The 11986-nt window shown below is 37.7% G+C and overlaps 1 protein-coding gene across 1 annotated transcript in view; it reads right to left on the reverse strand.

Moving 5' to 3' along the window:
- The window catches only part of pmfbp1 (polyamine modulated factor 1 binding protein 1), a 300111-nt gene extending 289010 nt beyond the window's left edge, over window positions 1-11101 (reverse strand). Inside the window, exon 1 of the mRNA XM_089119591.1 lies at window positions 10912-11101. The gene's annotated coding sequence lies outside the window, so the exon portion shown is untranslated. The remainder of the gene's footprint in view (window positions 1-10911) is intronic.
- Between the last annotated feature and the right edge of the window lie 885 nt (window positions 11102-11986).

An 11986-nucleotide genomic window follows, 5' to 3' on the forward strand; every position in this document is an offset into this window, starting at 1 on the left:
TTTTGGACCTGGGATTTTGAATGACCAGAGAGTCAGAACCTCGGTTTAACGTCTCATCCAAAGGACATTGCTTTTTGACAGTGTAATGTCCCCATAACTATACTGGGGCGTTAGGACCCATACAGTCTCAACCCTGCTTAGCTTCAGTGGGCAACCAGTCTTGGGCTACAGGGTAATATGGCTGCTGGCCATACATACATTACCTCACTATTATGCAAAGGAATATCATGTCTTTTTCCCCAAGTATTTATTCCTTGAAAGTACTAAAAGAATCATTAATAGAAGCCTTAATTAACGGAAATCATTAAGAGGAATAAGAATCAGAACGTTAATCAATAATTTCGTCTTGATTCCCATCCCAAATGACCACATCTTGAGCTGTCAAGCAAACAGACACTAGGGGCAATGTTGATTCGTTATGTACAACTGCACTCCAAAATGCCAAAGACAACCTGGCACCAATTAAACTCTGGCCCTAAAACAGACATTCCCCTACAGGCAAATTGGGTGAGCTAGATGTCAACCAAGCTTTTATCACAGAAGCAGCTCTGCACTGTGTCAAATATTCACAAAAAGGCTGCATCAAAAGGCTGATTTGTTTTTTTTTTTAATTATTGTTGTCTGTAACAGGTCAAACTTATTCAAATCATGTGAAGATTAAATCACTGCGGGCTCTTTAGAGTCAGTGTTTTTGGAAAGAGGGGAGTGGGAACATGACAGGATGGAGAGAAAACGTATAGCAAGAGATACAGAGAAAAGCAGTCACTCTCAAGAGAACTCTGGCCTTATTGGAACAACCCAGCACAAAAACAGTCATTTAACTTTTCTGTCAAGTGTCATAGTTATAATTCAGTGTTTCATGATTACTGTCAGCTCACTTTACAGACCAGAGCTTGTGTTAATGGAAAATTGAAGTGAATAGACTCTCCAAACACAATGTTTTGATATCTCAATTATATTTCTCATTATATCGCCTGTAGTGGTGGGTGATATACCAGTAGACACGATTAACCGATTTAAAATTGTCAACCAGTAGAGATACACTCAAGTGACGTTGCTTTGCTGCATAGTCACCCAAGCTTATAGGTTTTTTTAAGTATTGCCATTTAAAAACAAGGGATTTTAAACCATTGAAACGCAATAAGCAACAAAAGAGAACTCATTCCGCTATACGAGCGCTTGAGTACTGAACTGCCGCCTAATTGAGCTACAATGTTATGTGTCAAAACGCCCGTCTTTGCAAGTATCCTCGTAAACACAGTGATTGATTTCGAAATTGAATGTAAACAGTACAGAACATAAAGGAAATGCATGAGTAACAGTATATTGGATCTGTGCATTTGGTCTTAAAGTGACAGGAGCCTAATAAACCTGATGTTATCTGTGTCATTAATGTTAATCAAACAACAAAAGAGAAAATCTCTCAATGCTCTTGACTGAATTGCTTATTTTTCTCACTTTAATAGGAATAGATTTAATTTAGACAGTAAAGATATGCAGTGTTTTTAACACATTTGATTACTTTACAATTTATGTCAAATTATTTCTATTTATTTTTCTATTTCTATTCATTTATTTTATTCCAGGTCTATTTCTTTATTCTATTGCAGATTTTATTTATTTTTTTACGTAGGCAAGTATTCGTTTTTTGGGATATTGGTGACAAAAATGATGAAATTTCAATGGTATCAAAAATTTTGATGATATAAAAACCTAAAAGCAAAAATAATGTTCTGTGATATCGCTCTCATTAAACAAAATTACTCATATCGTGATATAAGATTTTGGTCATATCACCCAACCCTAATTGCATGAGCAAAGCCCAAGGTCTACAAATTAGCTGGCAACTTGAAACCATACAGACTATATAATTAAAAATACTTTTAAAACCGGACACGACACATTGAGTTTTTACAAAAAAATTACAAAAATCCTATTTTTTCTGGACAGAAGATGTACAGAACAGTTGATATTCTTGTTCATAATGGCCACAAAAATGTAAGAGAAATCATTTTGAGTGAAAGTGAGGTCATCCATTCCTAGGCTTGAAAAGAAATCAATCCTAAAATTGATTAAATGTTGCATCTGGAAACTCTTTGAGCCTTTGAGCCAGGCTAATCAGAAACTCAACACCGCTAGGACGTGTGAATGCTTGATGAAACCGCTACGCGGGAAACTGCAAGAATATGCGAAACCTTCTCGTCTTGATCTCCCGCTGAAATTTGGAAACAAAATCAGGCCACCGCACTGTCAACACTTCCCGCTGCTTGTTGCGTGTCAATCAATGATGGGTGCAAGGGCGGCTTTTAGAAGGTCCCAAGGGTGACTCCTTAGAGCACGCTCGGTTTAACATGCCAACAGTCGGATGGGAGTAAACAGAGAGGGATATAAACTGGGGTATTGACTTCATGATCAATTCTATTGATCAGTGAGCTCCCTCTCCTTAGCAGGCACACTGAGCCCTCACAAAGTCTCCATCTCGCCCTCTGCTGACTCCAGAGCACAGGCAGACTGGAAACCTTCCCAGATCTGCAGCTGAGACACCTTCCTCTAGGAGGAGACAGAGAGGAGAATCAACCAACATCTACTAGGGAGTCATCTGTCAAAAGTGAGATTGATCTGGTCTACTTGAAACCCACAAATTACATTATGAAAATACTAAAAAGTTCCTAATTAGTCACTAAAAAACCAACTGATCAACCAAATCAGAATATTGGGGTGTTGAAAATGGCCATGAACATATAAAAGCCAGGTTCAAGTCTGGATTATATCACATAGCAATCCCTGGAGTCTGTCCATCCTCTCTAATAAAAGTGCAAAAGGCCATAAATAAATTAAAAACAACCCTGGTACGTTTGAGCGTGGCAGATACACTCTAATCACGGTATATTCTTAGTCAGTGACAGCATTCTGTGAAAAACGGATGGCGTGAAAAGAAAGAGAGCTTAATTAAAGCCCTTTCTGCCAGCTCCGAGTGTTTCAAGCAAGTAGAAATCATCTTCAGCTTTGTGACAGCCGCCGCCACTGATCCAATGGGACAAGCCAGGAGGGGCGGTTTGGGTCATCGTTCTGTCAAATAAGATTCACATATCCACAACGAGGACTGGCACACCAAATGACCTCCCTGTTTACGAGACTGCTGGTGATAACACACATCATCTCATTAGTCACATACCACCCCTGATCTGCCATGGCACCTCCACTTACAAATGGCAGCTAAGCGCTAAATTTACCCTCGTTACGCTCGCGCTCCAATCACAAAAGGGCTGCTGTCTTTTGGGCTGAAGATTACAATTTGCTATGGACGGACACGTCGGTATCGTTGCTGGTCTGTCGGGCTTCAGGTGGAAATAGAGATAAATGCACGGTGCAAGTAGGGACTAAACTCGCGTCCAACGTGCACCTCCACCAGCCAGATTCACAGACCGAGTGGATGTGACAGGCCTGTCTCATTTACAAACACCACCGAGGGATGGGTTTCATGCAAAGCAGAGCCCACCAGCAGAGATCCCTCTGAGAGGAAGTTTACCTCACTAAGGTGGAGAATAGCTCTGGGTTACAAGCAGCTGAAATCTCCGGTACGTTTGAAAGTGAGAGAGCACCACCCGTTATCTCACGACGGCACAAGATCTCCTCGTAATCCTGCCTCCCAGTTGCGAGGAAATTTCTCAAAACAAATCTGCGAGGCACCCGGCTGATAACGCGAACCTAATCAAGAGGAAAAAATATAATCCGCTGGCGCCCTTAACTAGTATTTCGTATCCTCTTTCTTTTAGCTTCCCTTTCTCTCTTTGCCGCTTCCACTTGTGCTAATTCGTATTGGATTTTCATTCGTTCACCTTTCGGCGAGCATCAATTTCAGATGGCATGAAAAAGTAATATTCCAGCAATAAAGCTTGATTTACACCCTTTGCCTGGCTCCCCCTCTTGCTTTTTATATTTGATCATTTAGTGGGGATCGTATAACTGTATATCAGACGCAAATGAAATCAGGTCCCGTGCACATTAAGGCCATGTAGAGTTGCAGCTAACATCCCCAGCGATCCAGCCGCCCGGCTCCCCGGCAAGCCAAGGGCAGAGTCCCATTCATTTTCAGGCCCATTTCCTCCTATGATTAGGCGATCAATCAATCCGAGCCTTCAATCTCATCAGGCAGACGGGATTATCTGCCCATCTCCCCCTCCGTTACTCGCTCTCTCCCTCTCTTGAGCTCTCTCTCACAGAGCGGCACATTAACATCAGATCAAGTATCAGCGAGCGCATGCGGTCTGTAACGTCAAGCAGACCACAGACAGACATCTCTTCATCTTTCCCTTCTCCTAATACCCCCACAGCTCCCATAGTGCGCCGCACGCAAGCACGAACGTAGAGACGTTTGCCGAGACTGACAAAGAGGCGCGTCTTTAAAGCGCTTGTCAAGGTATTAAGCCATAGGCCTACTTCAGGGAGCACCCTTTCAAAATAGATGAATTGCTTCTTAGACCATCTCAACACCACTTGTACGTCGCCAAGACAAAGCCCGACCTGTCTCTGTAAATTGTGGCTATAGGCTCATTTGTCCGTGCGGGTTCCTACACGTCTACTAAATCATACCTGTCCTTTGACGTATCAGAGATTCCATACACTTGCCCGCCCGTGTCTTCCCACAATACGCCGGGGAGGACAAACACTATTTATCGGAGAAGTCTATATAAAGCTTTCTCGGTGTCAGAGAAGGGAAGAGAATATGCCCTATAAAAGCCCAGCCACTCAGACCCTGTTTTTACAATGATCCGCGCTCACTCTTGTTTACACAAGCGTAATAGCAAGTAAACTGCTACTTGTAAACAGCAGAATGCCATTTAATGTGACTGGCTGGGTCGTGGTGGCTTCTCTTTTTACAACAGGGCCGATGCCACAGAGGTTTGGGAAGGGCAGATGTAGAGTTCGGAGAAAATGTGAGTTGACTCGGTCCACGTTGAACTTCAGATGTACAGAGAAAATGGATTCTCTTTATGCCGTAGACTTTTGTGTACAGTGAAACTACAGACTATCTGTCAAAACAACATTTCACACATATTGTAAACTCCAAACCTGGTACAAAATGAGAAAGATTACAAAAACAGTGGCCCTCTAAATATCAATATTCAGCAGTTGTCTAAATGGCAGTGTATTTGAGAATCAAAATATTATAGTAAAAGTGGCATCTGCAAACATATGAAAGATTTTGTCAAGTTTACATGGGTTTCCTAGTAGAGTAACCAAAGATGTGATTCATTAACTATGAACATGCTCAAATATTTGACAACCAGAAACTAATTTTAAACAGCACTGTTCTTCATAGTTTAAAACAAACACATTATTTGAGAAAGGTTTTGTACAATAGCTATGAAGAATAAAGTGTGAGCACTTGCATTCAATTCATGTCTACTCCTGAAGTACCAAAAAGTTATATTCTATTTAAAAGTTGAATTACCGGTAAGCATTGTAAGAAAAAACATTAAAAAAAAAAAAATCAGCTTGAGTCAAAGTACCCACTACTGTAAGCGGTGATGATGTATTTTTTTCATTTTTGGAACGCAAGACTTTTATGATATTCATCTTTGGGGAGGCTTGAAAGTACTCCCCATTATTTGTAGTATTGCATTGAAAATGGTCACTACACACAGTAGATGTGTTTGACAAAAGCAAATGTTGAGCACAGAAATTTTTTTTTATTAATGACAGAATTTTCCTTTTTGGGTGAACAATATCTTTGAGTCCAATTAGTCATCAAGTTATTTAGGCAACTAGCCTAACCATAGTTGATGCTGAAAAAATGAAAATAATACACAATTTTTCGCTTTTCAGTAATAGTTTCATTTGACTAACATAGGATTGGATAATCAAAATCCAACATAGAATGGTTTTCTAATGTAAATTCTAATAATTGAAATGTATAATCATAATTACAAGGGATCAAGGGAAATCTTTAACAATTAGGATGTCAAAAATCATGCACTTCTTTCATTCTTGTTAAAAATACTCTCTGACGCTTCCAAGAATACAGCTAAAATCTAATCTACATTCTTAAAATAAAGTCTTCCTCAAACCTCCAGCGCTCCTTAAAGCATGGAATTGACATTTATTATTTCCTGAAGCTGGAAGACACTTTGGGGCCCTTTACTCTCTGAAATTTTCATCATGTTTCATCAAAACTAGGTGCACATTATCCTCTCCCACAATCCTTAGCAGCAGCCCTGAACTTGTGACATGACCCCACCCGCATTCATCAGTCATCAGCGGCCAGAATCATCTAAAAAAAAAAAAAAACAGCTCCTCTTTTAATGCTGAGAAGGAACCCAATGAATTAGTAATACATTTACATGAGCTGAGAGCAAGGGCGGGTAAAGAAATTACTCTCTTCATGTCGTTGCAAGTACCCTTTTCCTCTCTGACTGGTATGCGCCGATAAAAAAGGGCATCTGAAAGATATTCAATGCAAGGACACTTAATGGAAAAGTGAGAAAATATAACCCAAAAAGCTTTTTGATGTAAAGAAACTTAATTCTATTAAAAATACAGATCAAACTGTCAGGCTTTTATTATGGTACAATACCTTTTAGCAGTCGAGCACTGTCGCAATAAAGTTTCAAAGTACCTCAAAATATCAGATTTCCAGCCGTTCATATCAGACTCAGTCTTCAGACATGAACAGCAGCACAAGTAAAGCCATTTTGATACAGTGGCCTTAAAGTAATTTAGCCAACACAAATGTAACGTTTTGCATGGTCACATAGCCAAAAAAAAAGAAAAGGTAGTGGAGCACTTGCGTGAGAAATTAAAACATACCGGCAAGCAGCAACTCTTTTTAAAAAGAGTACAAAGACATTTTTATTGTAACTTTTGGAGTGAAAAAGCACAGAAACTGGACAAGGATTCATCTTTCTAGTACGCATGTATGCCGAGCACCTGGGTTCGCACACGCTTTCAAATGCTGACTATAAATAGGCACTATAAAAATTATTAAAAAGGTACATGGAGTATAAAATATAGAAACAGATTATAAAAATGTGCAACTTTCATCTTATGGCTTGACAGCCAGATCTAAAACAGTGCATACTTTTCACTAGGAATAAGGACTTCTTTTCATCAGTTGTTGTTAAGTTTATTTGCATGCATTTTGGATTTTTTTTAGAAATTCATTCTTTTTTCATGCTTTCATGCTTTCATTCTGCATTTTTTCATGCTTATCCTGATTAAAGTTACACAAGTTATTCAGTCAAGAACAGAGAGTGATTTTCTTCTACTTTTGTTCTTTTATTAACAGACGGCAGCAGGTTTATTAGGCTGCTATCACTTAAGAGCTTATGCACAGATCCAAAATAATATGTTACGCAAAATGCGTTTTCTCTCAACTTTATGTTCCAAAATTGATTGTTTAACCGAATGCTCGCCAAGAAGGCCATTTTGACATTATTTTGACCGTTTAAGTGCAGTAAGCCACTCGTTTTGTTACTTGCGACTCACAAGCTGTTTAAAAGATGGAGGTAAGATCTTACGGATTTATGAATGAGCTCCTCGGTTTAAAATCTTCCCAGTCTGACATTTGTTAAACATTACAATGCTCTACAATGAATAAATCCACTTCAATGGCCAATTACTCTTTGAGAGCGATGCCGTACTGCAAAAAATAAAAACTGTAATTTTTATGGTAAAAAAAAACGGCAGCTGTGGTTGTCAGAACTTTACCGTCAAAAATACGGTAGCAACTTTATTGGTTTTACAGACTTAACTTAAAATTTAGATGTAATAAACCGTATTTCATTATCTGATGTAATGTTAATTAATTTACCAACCTATTGAAGTATTGATCTGGAATAATGGGAATGTCAATTTATGGTTTTTCACTGTAAATTATACAATGAGTTGTTCTTTTTCAATTTCAAAAACAGTAAATTTAACGGTATTTTACAATAAAATTACATTAAATGTACCATGAGATCTATTACAGTTATTTAACGTATATATAGGGTTTAAAATCTTCCCAGTCTACTGACATTTGTTAAACATTACAATGCTCTACAATGAATAAATCCACTTCAACGGCCAATTACTCTTTGAGAGTGATGCCGTACTGCAAAAAATAAAAACTGTAATTTTTATGGTAAAAAAAACGCCAGCTGTGGTTGTCAGAACTTTACCGTCAAAAATACGGTAGCAACGTTATTGGTTTTACTGACTTAACTTAAAATTTACAGTAATAAACTGTATTTCATTATCTGATATAATGTTAATGTACAAACCTATTGAAGTATTGATATCTGGAATTAAGGGAATGTCAATTTACGGTTTTTCACTGTAAAATTATACTATGAGTTGTTCTTTTTCAATTTCAAAAACTGTAAATTTAATGGTATTTTACAGTAAAATTACATTAAATGTACCATGAGATCTATCAGTTATTTTCCGTATATAGTACGGCAACTTTCTGTTAACCAATTAGCCAGTCTTTTACCGTTAAAATCATAAGTTTGTTTTACAGTGTACAGAAAAAAAACAGAAGTTCAAAGACAATATTCTAAAGATGGCTGCGCGTTTGTTTCTCTTGCACATCGGCATGAGGTCTATACGAGATAAAAAGATAAATTATTGCTACCCGACGCCCATTATCATTTACGAATCACCACAACACATACGTCAAGCGGATTGTGCCAAAATCGGGCTGTTATCGTCTAGTCTGAAACTGGTATAATGTTCCCATCCCCATCTTTGAGCCCCTTGAATCACACTTTGTCAGTCATTAAAACTGAGTACTTAACAACAGCAATTTTAAAGGCCCTATTTTTGCTAATCTTGCCTTAACAGTTGCAGTACATAAAATAAACCAGGAGGAGCAGATAGTTTCCTTCAAAAGTACATGCATTATAGAATACCATTCGTCTGGTCTGGATTATCCATTGTCTCCTTATGGGGCTGGTCATCTGCGCAGACAAATTCAACATGAAGGTCAGAAGTACAAAGCTCTGTGGCACACAAACTAAAAATTCCCTCGAGCAGCAGTAAAGAAAAGAAAGTGAACCACAGCCTCAGTTGACAGCTAAAGCTGCTCAGATCTCCAATAGGCCCCCTCATTGTCCTAAAAGCCAGTCGCCCCCGCAATAAACGGTTTTAATAACATATCACAATCCCCAAGAGTACTTTGCCTTTGTTTTCCACATGTAACCAGTTCTAATTAGGCAATGTGCTGCAAAACTTACTGAGGTCTGGCTGCCTCTGATCACAATAGCTAGTTGTATCTTCCACAGCTGTAATTAATGAGAAAACCAGGCGACTCTTTCATGAAAAAAGGAAGATTTCGAGAGAGAGAAAAAAAAGTACATCATAGAGAGAATATATGGCTTAAAAAAGTCTGAGGGATAGACCTTGCCGTTTTCATCATCTGTGACAAAAAGCCTGATCTCTGTCTGTGCTGACGCAACCTGGTTCGTATTAGTAAAGAAATGCACCAAAAAACAAAATCATTGCAGAGAAAACAAATGTCACGGAGAACATCTACACCAGATGAACCATGACTGATTATCAAAATACAGTGTAACACTCATATCTCTGTGGAATCAGACAGGATGTGCTTCATTTATATAGGACGGCGGGAAAAAAATGATGCATGTCACATAAAATGGCCTAGGTTTTCGTCACATTTTAAATAAATACAACCTGTTTGTCAGATTTACCTAGTAAATATGGTTTAAAATGTTTGTTTTTTTTGTGGTACATTTATTGCTATTAAATATGACATTAGATATAGCATCTCAATTATAAAAACACTTCTAAAACATTTAATCAACACACCCTTTTTTTACATTTACAATCCCACACTGTAAAAAAGAAATATTTTCATGATTAGTGATCACAACATTTTTTCTTTTGTCAAATCAACTTAAATAATTTATTTAGTTCAGATAACATATAATTTTGAGTTTCTGATGATTAAATCATTCTCCTCCATTGTATTAACTCACTTTTTCCATTTGAATGAACTTAAAATTTTAAGGCAACCAGGTTACTTACTTTTTTAAGTTAAACCAACAATATTGTTTAACAGTGATATGTTTATTTTCTAACATTTTACAACAAGGTTCTAGCTGTTAAACTTTGTTCATTTTAATTATACTTTTTTGTATTGCTGATGTGGCATATATATAAATATTATAAATTATTTAATTATTTAATATTATAATGTTTAAATTATTTTGGCATATAGACCTAGACATAAACAGCCTTATTGTAAACTTAAGTGTTATTTTATATTCGCCGCCTCATGTTCATTTCTGGACCAGAAAGTTAAGGTAGACGCCATCCTGCAAGCCAACATGATCGAGAGGGAAATTCATTCAATATTAGATATCAATAACATTTATCTGCTTAATAAGGTAATGAGAAGATTGTAAATCTGACACCAATTGCATTAACAAACTCCAGCAATCTGATTAGCAGTAATTCAGTATTATAAAAGAAAATCTACAGCTAATGGAAACATCCCGGCAGTCTCAGTAATAAAATAAACTCTGTGAGCTATGCTTCACTTGCAGCTCTTCTTGAATGTGATAATTGCAATTACACAACACATTGAATAAACAAGCAATTAACACTGCTTATTTAAAAACTTTACAAATTACTCTTATTATTCAAGGGAAAACATGTTAAAGCCTTTTAAAGGTGTTACAAATTATTCTCTCGACTCAATACACTTTGGCTTCAAAACGTGTTTAGTAAGCACAAACACTAGTAGCACATGTAGGCTATTGCATGCATGCTAGAATATTAGACAGACTTTGATTATGTTTATAAAGAAGATGTGTGCTACAGATTCTAACCAAACCATCGTATGTTTCATGTCTGAGTGTTTATGAGACGGAATAAGCAAATGATTTTATAAGTTAATTCATCTACCTGTTGCACAGTAACACAGGCAGTGCTTCATTTCACCCGGGCAGTGTCTCGTGATTTGATGACTGTTTCACGCTGATTTCCTCTTCTTAATGATGTAGACGTTTGACTTCAAGTATTTATTTAGTTACTGCAGAAAATAAAGACAGAAATCTCTGCGCTGTTACTTGTTCATCATTTCTAAACGCCCGCTCCGCCGCCCGCCACTCTCTCCCGCCTCACCCACCCGGTACACATCCTGCTCACAGACTGACAAACAGTGCAGCGAGCCAATGATAATTCAGAACACGCCTGTCAAAAGTTTGCCTACCAATCGCAGTAGGAACTGCGGACAGGTAGGCGGAACTTTGCCAGAGAACTGTGCTGGTCTCCATGGGAACATGTCAAACATGAAGCATACGTACGCTGCTGATGAAAATGTCGTTTGAGAATTGGATTTTCATTTCTAGAGAGCTGCGTGAGGCAAAAGTGTCTTGGTAACCTGTAGCCGCTCTTTATAAACATGAGATTTTGTGTTAGTTTATTTCATTAAGTAATAAAACACATGGTGTAAAACTGTAGCTAGCACACAGATACTCATATGTAAAACAATAAAATAAATAATAATAATAATTCCCTTGTAATGAAAAATACAAAGTCAAGGAATGCAATATTATGGTTGTGGTAATTAGAGTTAAGCTTAATGTTGTTATCAATAGTGAAAACCATAGACATATACACTAGATCTCACCTGGGGGTTCTAAGCATGCGTCAAAACCGCCGCCATCTTGGAACAGGGGTCTTGTCATAGGAAGTAGCTAGATAACGCTGCTATCTCTGCCTTTACTTCGAATTCATTGATGGTGGCGGACTTTTGTGCAGCGTATGAAGTTCACGGATGAAATCTGAACTAGGAAGAATGTTTTACAAAAAAATTTAAAAAATGTAAAAAAAAAAATTTCTTTCTGGAATCAATGATAAATAGATGTCTGACCATTGGAACAAACCAAAAAACCGCATTCATGATGATTTGTGATGATTTTATTTGCGTTAGACCTGTGTCTACTACATTGACGCTGATGCATTAAAGTGGAGGGGC

This window comes from Pimephales promelas, chromosome 1, assembly GCF_988280905.1.
Source record: "Pimephales promelas chromosome 1, fPimPro1.hap1.1, whole genome shotgun sequence".
NCBI classification, from domain to species: Eukaryota; Metazoa; Chordata; class Actinopteri; order Cypriniformes; family Leuciscidae; genus Pimephales; species Pimephales promelas.